Source organism: Rhopalosiphum padi, chromosome 1 (assembly GCF_020882245.1).
Source record: "Rhopalosiphum padi isolate XX-2018 chromosome 1, ASM2088224v1, whole genome shotgun sequence".
Classification (NCBI taxonomy): domain Eukaryota; kingdom Metazoa; phylum Arthropoda; class Insecta; order Hemiptera; family Aphididae; genus Rhopalosiphum; species Rhopalosiphum padi.
Window position 1 is genome coordinate 73,267,654 of NC_083597.1, and position 15,779 is coordinate 73,283,432.

A 15,779-nucleotide genomic window follows, 5' to 3' on the forward strand; every position below is an offset into this window, starting at 1 on the left:
CGTCCGTATTTGCATAGCATAACGCGTTGCACATAGCGGATATTACTTCTGCGAAGGTTCTAATCTAAACCGAGGTTTTATTATCGTTGTACACCTTCCCTACGCAATTATTGTTTACGCACATTATTATTACATTAGACTCGTAGATGCGTATAGTATAGTATATATTATATCATTTATATCCAATATTATATATTATATTTTATCAATTATTAGGCATTTAGTGCACCCACTAATTGTATTAAATAATAAAATGTGCATTGTGCACGTTACCTAATGGATATTCTATAAACTAATAATGTTAACCTGTCAAGACGTTTATATTATCATCTGTCTTGCCTAGAAAACTATTTCAATAATAATTTATACGTACCTATAATTATATTTAACTTGGGTTGGATATTAGTATATTACGCTCAGATATTTGATTTAGCTGCAATTCTTCGTACGCGAGCTCGCCAACACATCCAGTCCCGTCCCGCCTATCGTCGAACTCTGTTGAAGACTAAAGTTCTAGAATCGCGGTCAGCTGGCAAAATCCAAAGAAATTCCAAACTATACCTATTCACTGTACCGTATAATTTACGTACATTACGTTCCATGGACCGCAGTAAAGCACGGCCGATGCGACCACGGTCCATTTTGTGTATGTAGGTATAATCAGTATATCGGGCTTGAAATCGAGTAATCACGTTGTTTTCTGACGGTCAGTTATTTTTCCTCAGTCGTTCGTTTTTGAACTGCTATTAGTGAAGTGTATTATAAGCAAATTAAATGCAGTGCGACGGCCTTATGGCTGCAAATGTCTGTCAAACCATTATCGTCCACAAACGGCACCAACGATTCTGTCATTTCGTACTCTCACGCCAAAAGCTACAGTCGTGACATTAGTAATTTGTTGGCTGTTATGTTTATTGAGCCGTCATCTCCCAGTGAAGTTCTACGACCACCATTACCAGCATACGTTTGGGTGCCTGTGACCTTGGTATATTTTTGAACCCAGTTATTGTGAGCGGGTATCTCCGATATTTTTCGTTTATAATCGCCGCTGACCGATTCCGGACCAAACTGTTAAAGCGTCGTCATCTGCAAATATGTGTTATATAAGTGATGTATAGTTTAACCACTCAGACAAGACGATAATAATCACTGCTTATAAGGAAAGACATTTTAAAGGGTATATGCAACTAGAAACCAACACGAAAAGAAAAAATGAGACAATATTTTGGTCGTGAATATAGATTAAAACGTTTTTGCGTCGATGTTCGCGAGTGTTATTAATACGAATTTATAGTACTATACAGTATACAGTGTGGTTAAATCCCGGTGATCAATTTTTGGTCTTGTACATGTGTCACCACCACCAACTCCAATCCGACGAAACGCGGGTCTGCCATTTCCAGATGATTGCGTGCCGGGACGGCACGTCAAGGTAAGATGCATACTGTTACACGTCATAATATTTCCAGATCCTCTGTAGGGATTCACATTTCTCACCTCTATACAACAGCTATTTTAAATTTATTGTATTCACATAATTTTTGTAGGTTTATAAATTATGAGTTATACCACGGTGATATAGTAACGTTACGCACTACATGATGATTTTTATTGTAAAATATTATGCAAGTAATAATTGCGGTACTCTATCGTTTATTTTATTTACATATTTTAAAATGTATTTATATTATGTTTGTAAAATACATAAAAAAAACCTAAGTAAAATGGCCACAGTATGCACTATTATATTGTACTAATAGGTATAACTCACGATCGTCAACACCTATAATATCAAATTATGTATAAATAATATTAATTATGAAGTATTATTCTGCTCTACCATCGTATCGTTACTTTTACGTACTATGGTGTCTGTATAAATATTTGTAAAACCCATATACAACTTTGATAAAATATTAGTGGTAAGTATTTGACAATTTTTAATAGATAGCTACAAAATAATATACTAAAGTATGCAGTATTATTATATTTAATATGACGTATAGTTTTCTAAACTCCAAGTAAAATATTGGTAAAATCGCAAAACGTAATTTATGACAAAATTATACCATATAAAAGTATTCAGTTTAACTTAATAAATTGTATATACCTATTACCTATCTATTAGGAACTACTGGTAAGGTTTATTATTTATACTTATCGTTATCTTATATTCACCATTTTTAATTGTTATCATATAATATTATTGTATCGTATGGTACATAGACCTTATTATAAGATCTATGGTATGGTATTATACATTTATACATAGATAGGACAATGTGTTTTCCGTCAAATAAAATAAATATTATTATTTTATCGTTATCTTATTTATAGTATCTATATCTATAGACATATGTCTATATAGTAGTAAAGTAGTAAATTTTTCACATAAAACAGTATCCATCGTAAAAATATATTGGGTTTTTGTCGTTTTTGACAAAAATTTGATATTTTATAATATAGGTATTATCTTTTAAAATCATAAAGGATAAACACACCACTGTAGTAGTTTGATCACTATAGTTAATAATTGTAAGATGAAACGAACTTTGTATTTGATGGTTCAATAAGCACTCGGTTGTATCTGTGATTATATATCACCATGGTACTGCGCGCCTTTTTCTACACAGCACTGTTTAAAATTTAAATGGAATTTTTTGGTAACTATGCGTTATTATTATTGTATATTGCATATGCTGTGATGGTGGTAATTACAACGCAGTACACAGAGGTTCCCAATTTTTTACTGTACTGTATCCTTAGGAAATATTTTGTATTTTACGGGACCCCATTACTAGCAAACCCTTAATCTTACATATGACATAAAAACCTAATAACAGTATAAAAACAAAATTTCATTTTTACATTTTCATTAACAAATGAAATAATTTATCGAAGATGTCCTATGGTGTGTATAGAACTCTCTAGTTCCGCGGAACACACTTAAGGAACCGCTACACTAGCAATCATAATATAGTAGCGTAATATTATACGATAGGACATCATCCTTTTGCTCACACGACGGCACCACTCATTTCCCCCGGTTCTCCCCGTCATCGCATAAATTATTAAACGAGCTTGGCTTTTATATAATAATAAAACGGTCTGTGTGGCGACATACGGCGCTGATGCTACTGCAGCATTATTGTATCACACATTATACAGATAAACATATATTATATATACACACGCAAACGTTCATATATACATACATATGCAAAGGGTTGTATATTATTATAATAGTGTCATATATTATAATATTAAAATGTATCTATAGTAATCATGCATACGCGCATACATGGGACGAACAACACAGCTGTGAACCGAAAACCCATGACGGTCAGAATTCGAATCCAAATATTATATCGTTATAATATTATATTCTATTGTATGCGTAAGAGAAATAGTTTTTTGTTTCCGAGGGCGACGAAAACAAAACATACGCGTTATTATTGTAATAATCATATTATTATTGTGTGTTGCGCGTTTTTTTTTTTATATATATCAAGTAGAGGACACTAACCGTATTGTCACAGATCTGTATAATAGTACCTACTGTTGCAGACTTTCCGGAGGAAAATGTATTATATTTTGTATTGCTCGCGCGACAGATGCTATTTGGTCTTTAATGTTCTTTTTGACCGTTTAGACGCGCTTTGCAATATAATTATACGTCACATTATTTAGTCCTGTGATTCGTATCCGACAGCGTCTATAGGTTTCCACTTGTAACATGCAATATAATATGAAAATCAAGATGTATAATATAATATATATATACAAGGCTTATAATCATAATTATTGAGTAAAGTAAATATGGTCATCTGAATCAAACAATTTTTTTTTTTAATCTTTATTAAACTTTCATTTCAAACGTAATCAATACATTGGCACTATACTTTACATTTGTCTTGCTAGCTATGATAAAATAAATTATCCTACTAATTATGAAACAATGGGGTAAACAGTGGAATAGTGTTCTTTAAACTAGAAATAAAATAACCACCAGTGGATCATAATACGATGATACTATACAAATTAATATTATATAGAGTTAATTAATCATGATGTACATTAGAAGTGACAAATATAAATAGTTTACAGATAAACACATGGTTCGTTTACAATAGAAACATTAGTTGTAGTTGTTCTAAAAGCTTTAGGTTTATGTTATATCAAGTCTTCGTAACAAAATACAAGAAAAAAAATTCTTACATTTTTTAAACTATTTTATAATAATAATAATATAATATATAATTTTAATTACCATAAATATTGTATTCGTTACAAACATCTTATGGGGTCTAAACACTTCTACCACTTTTCTTAAATTATACTCAGAGCTATAAATACTTATAACACCTACATAATTATCTCGATAATTATTATGTTATTATGAAATTACGTGTGCTATTGTTTATAATCGTCATCGTTGTTTTAGTTGCTTATCGATGCGATACCAAAAAAACCACGCGTTTACCAAAAAAAAAAAAACAATTTTTTTGTAAATTTGTTCTGACAATGTGCAATAATTAGCGTCCGACGCACACGAGACCCGGGAAATCCGGGACCAAGGCACGCGCGCGTTCGCTAGGGTCGTTAATCCGGATGGTTTCGATATATTATCATAATAATACCGCTCTACGCTCTCGCGGGTACGAAAAACCAAACCGCACTGGGGACAAGGGACCTCGTTTATGTAAACGATTTAAGCCACACCGGATTAGACCTTACACGAAGAAACGATCGAATTTCTGGTAGTGTTTAGACGTCGTGGTCCGGCGACCAATGGCCGCGTTTTGTTTCGGCGCCAAACCGCTTGTCCGCAACAGACTCGCGTGTTGGCCGTCCGCAATAAGTATACCCAGTCGACGCGATCATTAACAGACTTTCGCGGCATGTCTGTGTGTGCATCCGCTCGCGTATCGTCATTACATTTGATACTGTTGGCAACTATTTTATACGTGTGCCACCCGTACCCGACACGAATAACAATTCCGGACCGGAGTCCCGAGGGATCTCAAACAGACAGCTGAGTGGACCATTTCTATATATGTGTGTGTGCGTGTGTGTGTGTGTGACGTACAGTGTGTATGTGCAAATGTTACATGTAGGTACGGAAACTGTGTGTAAAACAAATTTACACACGCTCGCCTGCCCGACACCGATGAGGAAGCGCGTGTACACGGCGAGCTGCCCAAATTCGATCGCATGCTACGCATCCAGTATTATAGTACCCTTATAGTTATATGGTTTACACAGGATATAAGACACATAACAAGAAAATAAAAGAAATACCGTTGATCACAAACGGGACTCGTTTTACAAGATATGTATGAAGTGCAATAGATACTGCAGCATATTATTATTATTAAACAGTGTAAACATTAGGATTATGGTGGAAAAAGTGTAAGGAATGAAGTAAAATAATATGTAAGCATAAAATAACAATGAAAACTTAAAACATTATTTTGGAAGGTTTGCTGTCACACAACCACATTACACGATAGGTTTAATTGTAATACCCACACGTGAATATTATAAAGTATCCATTATATTATAGGGGGTTTGTTTATCTGCGTATAAATATTTAACGTAAATATTTTTTCAATAATAATGATTACGATCAAGCACGTATATGAAAAAAAAATTGGTTGGAGATAGTAAAAACATTTTCAAATTAATTTTAAATAGCTATGCCGAGAAAAAATATTTTTTTAAACATTTCGGGTTAAAACCCCCGAACTACTGCCCACAAGTATACGTGCCTGATCATGACTGACCCCAAATAGATTATCCTAAAAAATTACAAGATAAACAAAATACATAAATAACGTTTAAAATACATTATATTTATGTAAACTTCATAGTTTATTAATCTTTACACATATTATAATATATGCAATGCGATGTATAAACAATAATATTGAAAGAAACTCATTATCCTCTAATTTCACTATTCTTTTGAATAACGACATGCAGCCATACAGGCTATAAACAGTTTTTATAATTTTAAAAACAAGACAAGTGTAGTATTATTATGCATAATATCATAATAATATCAAGGATATAATGTTTATAATAGTAAGCTTAAATCGATTGTTGTTGAAGTATTCACAAACAATAAAATAAAAATTTATATTAACGAGTATATATTTCGTATCGCCATTTTAAGACTACCTGCTAGTAGCCTCGTGTATAAAATTCAATATAACACTAAAGTCTTGTTGATATGAATTTTATATAATATATATAGTATAATATATTTTAATAACATACATTCAGCTATTCAGACATTATAATAGAAGTAAATTTTATTATATTGTTGTAGAACGAAGTGACTATTAAATTTCAGTAGCTTACTAATTATGTTGGATTATGTACGTATACCATAATAATAATGGTTACATCATTAAACCATAATGAAATATGTATAGGTATTATATTGAAACATTTTTATATTTTGAATAGATTGAAACTTTTCTTATTTTCTTCCTTTTTATAGTTGCTATACAAATGAAGAAAATATTATATACATTAGTGTATATTATAGTACTTACTATCGCATAATATATGCTAGGTATAGTGAATATGAGTATATTTTATAAAATAAAATAATTTTATTTTATTGTTATATTGTCTTTATACGTATTAGGTATAAAATAATATTATATTTTTCTCTTAACCAAATCGATACATTTTGTTTATTACATACTGTTCATAAGAATATTTATATGAAAATACAGTTTTAAAGTGCCGATTTAAGTTTAATAACTATTTTTACATGTTAACTCTAAAAATATAAAAAATAATATTATTTACTTCGATTTTTGGAAATATTCTGGTTATAACTAGCTTACGACTCATTATGCGATATTATATAAGCCGTTTGCAATACTAAAATAAATCGGATAATTTAAACCCCTATATATAATAAAGTTTACTTAAGTCTTCATAAATATTAATTTCAATGAAATCCGTGGAACAAGTTAGAATTGAAATGTATTTCTAAATGTGATCAACATAATTTCTCGTCCAAACAAGTAACAACAACTTCTCTGTTAATATATTTAAATATACGACTTTGTGCGTAGGTAATAATATCATGATGTATTCTTGAACTTCGCAGTTTATGATGCGATGTTTTTTCATTAATTATTAATTTATTACTAAGGTTAAGTATTATAAATAATGTTAGAACATAATATATACCTACTTTATTATTGGACAATTCATTTCAAACTATTATCAAACTAAAACTATAATCCACATTATTGTAATTATAAGTAATTCTATAATAATCAGGTTTACTATTTGACCATTTAATGGTATTTTTAGTTTTTACTAGTGATACTAATGATACTATTACTTCCATGATATTTATTTATATTAAATGAACCTTTGATAATTAAATTTCCGAATCATAAATTAAAGTAAAATATGACATAATCAAAATATAAATCACTTAAAAACACAAGTAAACAATTATATCAAATCATAAGCAAAATTAAACTTTAACATACAATTGTATAGGACGGTAGGACGAAATTTATTTTTGTTTAATTTTATTTTTATTGATCTGAAATAAACATTAGCAACAAAGGCTATTAGTTATATGATATTTTACGATGAGTTAAAATTTACAATTTGATGACATGCTTTATTTTTTTTATTTAAGTTATGTCAATAAATTTGTTTGTTTGAGAAACTCCAACCAAGGTCTAGGTTATGTTCGTGATGCGGTCCGAGTGAAGTGTCGAGATGGTGGAATGTCCTGTATTCCAACCGATCTTGGGTATATTTTAGACAGTATGATATGATGTGCTTGACAGATAGCTTGATTCCACAGGTTTGGCATAGGTTAAGTCCTATCTGGCCATTAAAAGCAATGAATTATTCTGGTGTGTTCGATGCGTAATCTTTTTATTACGTTTTCGTCCTAAATGAAAATGTACTTATTTATAGCTTAACCTTATGTTCTATCAACTTATTTTCTAAATATTATTAAGTATTTTTAATTTCAAAGCATATTATAGGTTATAATGGAAAATATCTATTAGCCCACAAGTAATAACGTTTCGTTTAGCCATCTCAAGTTTTTAATCTTCAAAAACTATAATATAGATATTTTATTTTAAATGCAAACACCGAACATAATATACAATTCAATGGTATTTTCTATTAAAAATTCCATTTGTGCTTAACAATATTTTTATTAACCATCCTCTGAATAGTATTTCAACGTTTAATTTATACAACGTAATAATTTCTGTAAAAGAACAACTTATTTGGCCATAATTTTTAACAACCACGTCATATTATGTTCAAGAACTGTAATATACACTAAGAATTGGTTTTCTTCAAAACTATTAGTACGTAATCCTGAAAAATTGAAAAAGTGACGCGTAAAATAATGCGCTGTTCGTATTTCTACACAGTGCTACCATATAACTAATCCCACAGTTTAAATCAGTACGACTGATGGTTATTTAGGATAACATTTTGGCCATACTTCATACGATTCATTTACAAACAAAACTAGCTGATTTATTATGAAACTATTCTTTATAGTATTTTTTTTTAATTTATTAATATTATAATATTATTCAAAATATAAGATTAAACATTGAATCATATTTATTTTTATGAATTACATTACCATACGTATTCATAACCATAAATTGAAAAAAAAATATTAATATTTTTCATGTCATTTGAACTTATTATTTAAATAATTATATATGAGCTAATAAATAATATGATATAATATTAATATATGAAATAATAATTATTAAGCTTAGCAAAAGAGATTGACTAACGGAGTAAAATGAAAATATTTTCTAGGTTCACTGAAAAAATAGATTGTAATTTTTAATTGAAACTCTGTATTATTTTATTATATGATGAGTAATACCATTATTAAATATCAAAGTTTTAAACACAAATACAATTAAGTATGATTTTAAAATACATTTTCAATAATAAATAACACATCTATAGTATTTAATATTAAAATTATCGATGTATATATATATATATATATATTTATTTTAAAAACTGTGAGCTCTTTAATTTAGATAGGCAAATAAAAATAATTAATATAATAATATGTACATAAAGGGGTTAATTATTTAAAACAAATATTTAGATTAAATGATATGATTCCGTATAGTAAAATTAAATATATTTTTAAAAGTAAATATTTATTTATATACCTAATAATAAAACTACTTGTTGTATGCTTAGTAAATTCTTCATCGTAGTTGAATAAAATTATAAATACAATAGTATCAATAAAACCACATCACATGTCACACTACCTATTAAATGGAACAAATAGACAATTAAACGTGTATACTAACTTACTATTTCAGATGAATGTTGTTAAGTTTTTTTTATAAATATTCCGGTTTATTTGCTCCATTCAACAAGTATAAAGGGACATGATGTTTTTGTTTCACACAAAATCGTTTGCGTAGTAATATTATTATGTAAACGAATTACTGTGATTTTAAATTACCATTTATACTTTGCAGGAAATAAAATATTGTACTTTACAGATGTACACAATATACATTATACATAGACTAACAAAACTACGATAGGTAACACTAATATTATTATTAGATTTTTAATGAATCTAACTACAAGTTGAATGAAATTGTACCTGTATGTTATTATAGATATTTTATCTACAAGTACTATTATAATCTGATAGGTATACATTAAAATACATAAACACGGAAAAGAGTAAATTATATCAGAAAAAATTAAATGATATTTAAACTTTAAAATAAACTGATAGAATTCAACGAACAAATTTGTAAAGTGTTCTATAACAGTTTTGACATCACTGATTTTGTATTGCCACGAGGAAAAAACCATAAAAAAAACTAGGTATAAAATATTATCCGGAATAAATAATAATTTAAGGACTCTCGTTGTCTACATTGAATACTTGTCGATTGAATTATTATTATTCCGGATAAAATCTTCGGGCTTTATAGTATTTTTCGAATCGCATGAAATTCGATTATCTTGTTATTATTGACTGAAAAAAGACCTGGTCCTACGCGCATGAAAACGCGCGTATACCTACTACCTACCTATACACACACATAATATATTGCACACAATAATATCGGTTTGGACGTTTGTTCGCGAAAAGCAAATAATAATAATATATAACACGCGCTCGAGGCGTAAGTACCGTTGTAACCGGAAATCTCGTGTTACGCGCGACGAAATAACTGCAGGCACGCGCGATTTTTGCTTCGATTGCGAGGCGCGCGTTCAAAATTCGAGTGTTGGGACGTATTCTTTTATTATTATTTTTTTCGATCGTTTCTCTTTCACCCTCGCGCGAACACTTTTCGTTTCCTAGCAAGCAGCGGGTAATACTTCGAACAAAACACACACACACACACAACGTGGTAGCAATGCGAAAAAAAACAATAATAATAAAAAACCAAAAATAACGCATCATACGCGTGGTGGTGGTACACGCCTTCTATGTATAGTGTGTATTCATATATATATATATATATATAGTATACAGTCATGCAGGTATATACTTATACCGGATGCAAGCCGAAACTATATAATATACTATATAAAATGCGTGATAATGCGATAGCTCCGTCTACGTCAGCGGCGGTGGTATATTGTACAGTTAACGGGACCCCGTAAAAACGAGATCTCAATCTGGTCGTGGTAGTCGGTAAGAAGTAGTGTATTATATACCTCTATATATTAATATGTGTATGATATACTCGCGGTGGTATAATATATAATAGGTACCCGTGGTAGTATAAGAGAGAAGCACGCGCCCTTGAACCCGTATCGTGATCCCGTTAACCTTTTTATTTATTTTTTCTTTACTTTCCCTGTTTACCACGCCCACTACGCGCTATATAGTATTTACAACAAAAATAAATGTTTCTTTCATAGTAATAATAATAATACGATCTTAATGAAAGGGACACCGGTGCTTCGGCTGCAGGGCAGGTGTATGGGGCTGCGGTGGCAGTCGAGACCGAGAGAGGATGCAGATCCGTTTTATATACCCCTCGCGCGTGCCTGTCCTGGTGCAATGTGCTACAATCTTCAGCGTGCGCACGAGTCTGGCTGCGGTTCGCTACAGATAGAAACAGATGGTAGACACGGGTTTATTCATACCTGCTGCCACTGTTGCTTGCTATATCGGTGTGTGGTGTGTGTGTGTGTGTGTGTGTGTGTGTGTGTGTGTGTGTGTGTGTGTGTGTGTGTGTGTATGCGTATTCGGTGTGCTACTGAAGTGGCGTGTGCGGCCGTGAGTGACGGTGCTGACGACTTGCACCTTTATTTTAACTTTTTCGTCTTTATTATAGCACCTTACAACGGTCTTTATGATAATATATTATTATTTATTATAATTTATATTATTCAAGAATAAAATCGTGAATATTACGTCTGCAACCTGTTCGATATTCAGAGACGACACAATCATATTGTCCCATCCTTGTAAATTACAATATAATATTATAATTTGTATGACCTATACAGGACATATACGAACTAGTTTAATATTAAGGAAGGGGGAATACGTCAGCCTAAAATATACTGTTTTTGTTATGCGGAAATCATTATTAATTATTTTAATTTATTATTGTACGAATATTATTTTGAATGACTAGTATCTACACCAAAACCTAAATATGAATAATACAATATTAATTTAAAAATGTCTTGTAATTTATCTTTGTTTATTTCAGTTAGTTTTTAATTTTATATTAAGTAGGTATTAATATTTATATAGTTATATTATCACGTATTTATGTGTATTAATATTTTGATTTTCGTTGATAGTTTAGCAAATTTATATTTATCTAACCTGATTAGTACCTATAGTAAAATTGGAGATATTTTTCATTGCCTATATATTTTAATTTAATCAATTTATAACTATCTTGTTTAATTAAACTTAAAATTTATAAATGCATGTATTTTATAGTACGTTTGAACTTTGAAGTTGAACACGTATATTGATATTTCAAATAACGTAGGTACAATATTTTGATCTTTCTTTTATTTTGAGTAACTCCGATCTCTATAATATCTGTGTGTATGTCAACAATAGGTACAATATATCCTAACCTATCTAGTAACTGGTTTATACGCCAGTCGAAAATGAATCCGATGGTGTATATTCCAACAAAATTAAACGGACATCGTTTAAATCGTTTTATGGTCTGTGGTTACGTGCAGAATGCATAGTAGGTATAATCACCACGGCCGCCATCATCATATATACGACGAATCGTATATAATATAATAGCGTATTTCGAGTGAATTGTGCACGCGATTTGTTGCCAAACTTTACTTATAGAAATACCTACGTACTATATTATGTATATAGGCGACTTACTGATCTACATCATGCAATACGAAATGTAACGGAATACATTTATACACCAATAACTCTACGTGAAATATGGTTTCGCATATACGAGTAGGTATAGCCGTATAGGTCAATAAGTGTAGTACAGGTATATACAGAGTGAACCACCGTGTTTACGTCTATATAATATGAGAACATTTAAAGTATACAAAAAAGCAGTGTAATTGCGCACACCTATGAATTCCAATTACGTTATTATAATATTATTACCGTTTTAAAATATAAAAATAAATACTTTAACAGTTTAGTTTACACTAGATAACTAGTAACGTATTCCTAAACATAGATTGATCTATGACTATTTGCCATTTGGATAATATGCAATAATAAGATATAGCAACCACGTACCTATGATATGCTTATCATGCACCACGATATGCTCCAGAATTAAAAAACAATTAGTAAAAATATAACAATTATTTTAATATCAATAATATATTACTTATAAAAAAATATCTCAATGTATCACAAAAATGTCATCTATATCTGTTATACTTATCTCATATTTCAATATTTGTACTTACTATATTTCTTATGATTATATCGTAACTTTTACTGATAGAGTATCGATAGCTGTGTGCGTAAGCTATACAACACTTGTAAATGCTGAAATATTGGCTATTTTGAAAACACGATCCACTAGAAGCCCTGGTAATAATCATTTAGGGCATGTTTATTCAGTTGCGCTTTGTCAATGATTTGTATTATTTTTCATGTTAGAGTGTATGATAATTTATTTTCGTTTTGACTTGTTTTGCTATATTTAATAATTTTTAGTATAATAACTTATAAGTATATTATTTGTAAGGTGCTGAGTCAGGGCCTGTCCTGTCTACTTTTATTTTGGTAAACGTTAATTATAATTCCAATGAATATCAATGTATGTTTATGGTGGCATCGCGGACATACTGCAAAAGATTTTTCACGGCATCTTTGATTTTAAATGAAAAAAAAATGAAAATTATAAAAAATAATTCATTAATAAATTTAAAATAACACCTTTTTTATATTTAACGTTGAAATAGATGTATAATACTATTACATTAAGATAAATAAGCATTAAGCATGGTCATACTTTGAAATCAGAATTTGCACTGGTAGTATTTGAAGTAAAATAATAGGTAATTATTGGAATATTAGTGTGTATTTTATGTATGAGTGAATAAATTCTTAATAAGGGACACCGCTTTTAGTATAGAAAATGTGTAGCGATGTAGCTGATATTATATGAAAATCACAACAACTATGTATTACTGTGTCCCCCATGCAAGTTATATTTATCACTAAATTTGTTTTAATTTAAATTTATTGTTTTACTGAACAACACACATTACCACTGTTTAATTATAGATAATATTTGTACATAAGTATAATGTTGAGTTAGAAATAAAGCCAACGTACGAGTAATATTATAAATGCATCTTTTATCTACGCTAAGCTTCACGTTAAACTTTATAATATAATTAGAATTTGATTTCACTTCATAAAAAAGTCATTATTTTACACATACTGAAAACAAGTGTTACAATAGTTTATACATTAAACTATTTTATTTTAATTTAATTAAGTAAAAAATATGTTTTTGTGTATATAATATCTTCCGTTGAAGTCGACAAACGACTAGTAGTTCCATCTCTACACTATAGTGATTTTATATTATATAATATATTATACATATTTACAAAAACAACTAACGTCGTTATTATTTATTTACTAACATAAACTTAAATATTTTCAACAATACTGATAATAACGATATTTTTTAATTTTGCCACGCATGCAGTTATAGTATGGTATTATATCTACGTTTATTTAAAGAAATAGATATTAAGCTAAAATTATTAAAAATCTTTTCAACTACAAAGCGGATACACCAATCCGAAGCCATTCAAGCTGTGAAAAATAACTATTAAGTATTACTTGAATGTTTGGCAGAAATTTCAAAGACTACACTTGTCAGAAGTAGTTAAATAAAGTGCCCTCATAAAACAAATTAAATCATTTAATTTCATATTTGCGCTTCACGTGTTAGATCCAATATTAATATTAATACAAAAAGTGGGCTTAACTTTCCAATCGACATACTTGAACCTTTTATCAGTTATTTCTTTGGTCCAGTCTCTTAGACCATCTCCAAATTAACTCAGGACAAATCATGATAGCCTTAAACGTGCATTTGAGTACATTTTTAGTTTATTTGCTAAAAATAATTTTCTATACCAGAAGTTTAAAAAAAAATTAACTTTGAAAATAGATCACTAATAGATGTATCATACTGTGTATAATAAAATGCAAGAAATGAAGTGTTTGGTATTTTTATCTAACATTAGATAATAAACTTTCTATGATACGATAAACAGGCATTTTAGCTAATAAACTTTAAATGTAATAACTGCAACCGGCCATTTACATCAATGAAATCTAGATAATAACAATTATATAATTCTGACTAAAAAATTAGAACTATATTTTTAACTTTTACATGCTATTATCACAATTTCTAAAAATTCCCCTGACAAATATCATTATACATTTTTTAAATTTGTTATCGTGAAATCTAAACTTAGAAATACAATAACACATGAACGTTTTGATCCACTTATATTAATATTAATTAATGAGCAGAAAATGGCATCCAAAGTTGATATTGAAGAGGTAATAAAAGAATTAATTTAAAACTCTTGTATCAATAAAAAGGTGTCTTGCGCTATAATTTTAAAATATACCACTATTATACCAATTTATAAAAGTAAAAGAGATAAACTAATTTAATAAAATTGTTATAAATTGTAATAAAAAGTTTTTTTTATTATTACTGTTTTATTTGTAGGAAGGGACTGAATAATTTTTGGGATCCTAATGTATGTATTGCATAACCTGCTAATAATTTCTTCGCGGGCATAATATAGTATACCATGTTTACTGTTAATTTATACTTTTGTACCAGATTTTATATTTTTGTTTTAGATTGTTATATAGCATTATTTTCTTATTGTTAAACTTTCAACTTAACGCTCCTCTTTTTTTGTTAATATATATTTTTCTCTCAAACAGATACTTTGAGAAATTTTTAAATATCTATTGACGTTTAAGTCATAGTCTCCTGTCAAATACTTGCTAAGCAATTTTATTCTGTAGCTATTTATTTATTTAAATTTTTAACGGGTCATAAAATCCAATTAGAATATACGTAAAAATAATAATAATAGTACAATTTTGACAGTAATATAAATTATATTAATAATACAAATAATACAATAATATAAATACATTAAATACGAAAAATTATATTCAATTAATTACTATAAAATTCTAAAGAAGTTAAGTTAAATAATTC

General features: G+C 29.2%; 1 long non-coding RNA gene across 1 annotated transcript in view; it reads left to right on the forward strand.

Moving 5' to 3' along the window:
- The first annotated feature begins 536 nt into the window (after positions 1-536).
- The window catches only part of LOC132931633 (uncharacterized), a 108,969-nt gene continuing 93,726 nt past the window's right edge, over positions 537-15,779 (forward strand). Inside the window, exon 1 of the long non-coding RNA XR_009662766.1 lies at positions 537-1,432. This is a non-coding gene — a long non-coding RNA (uncharacterized LOC132931633). The remainder of the gene's footprint in view (positions 1,433-15,779) is intronic.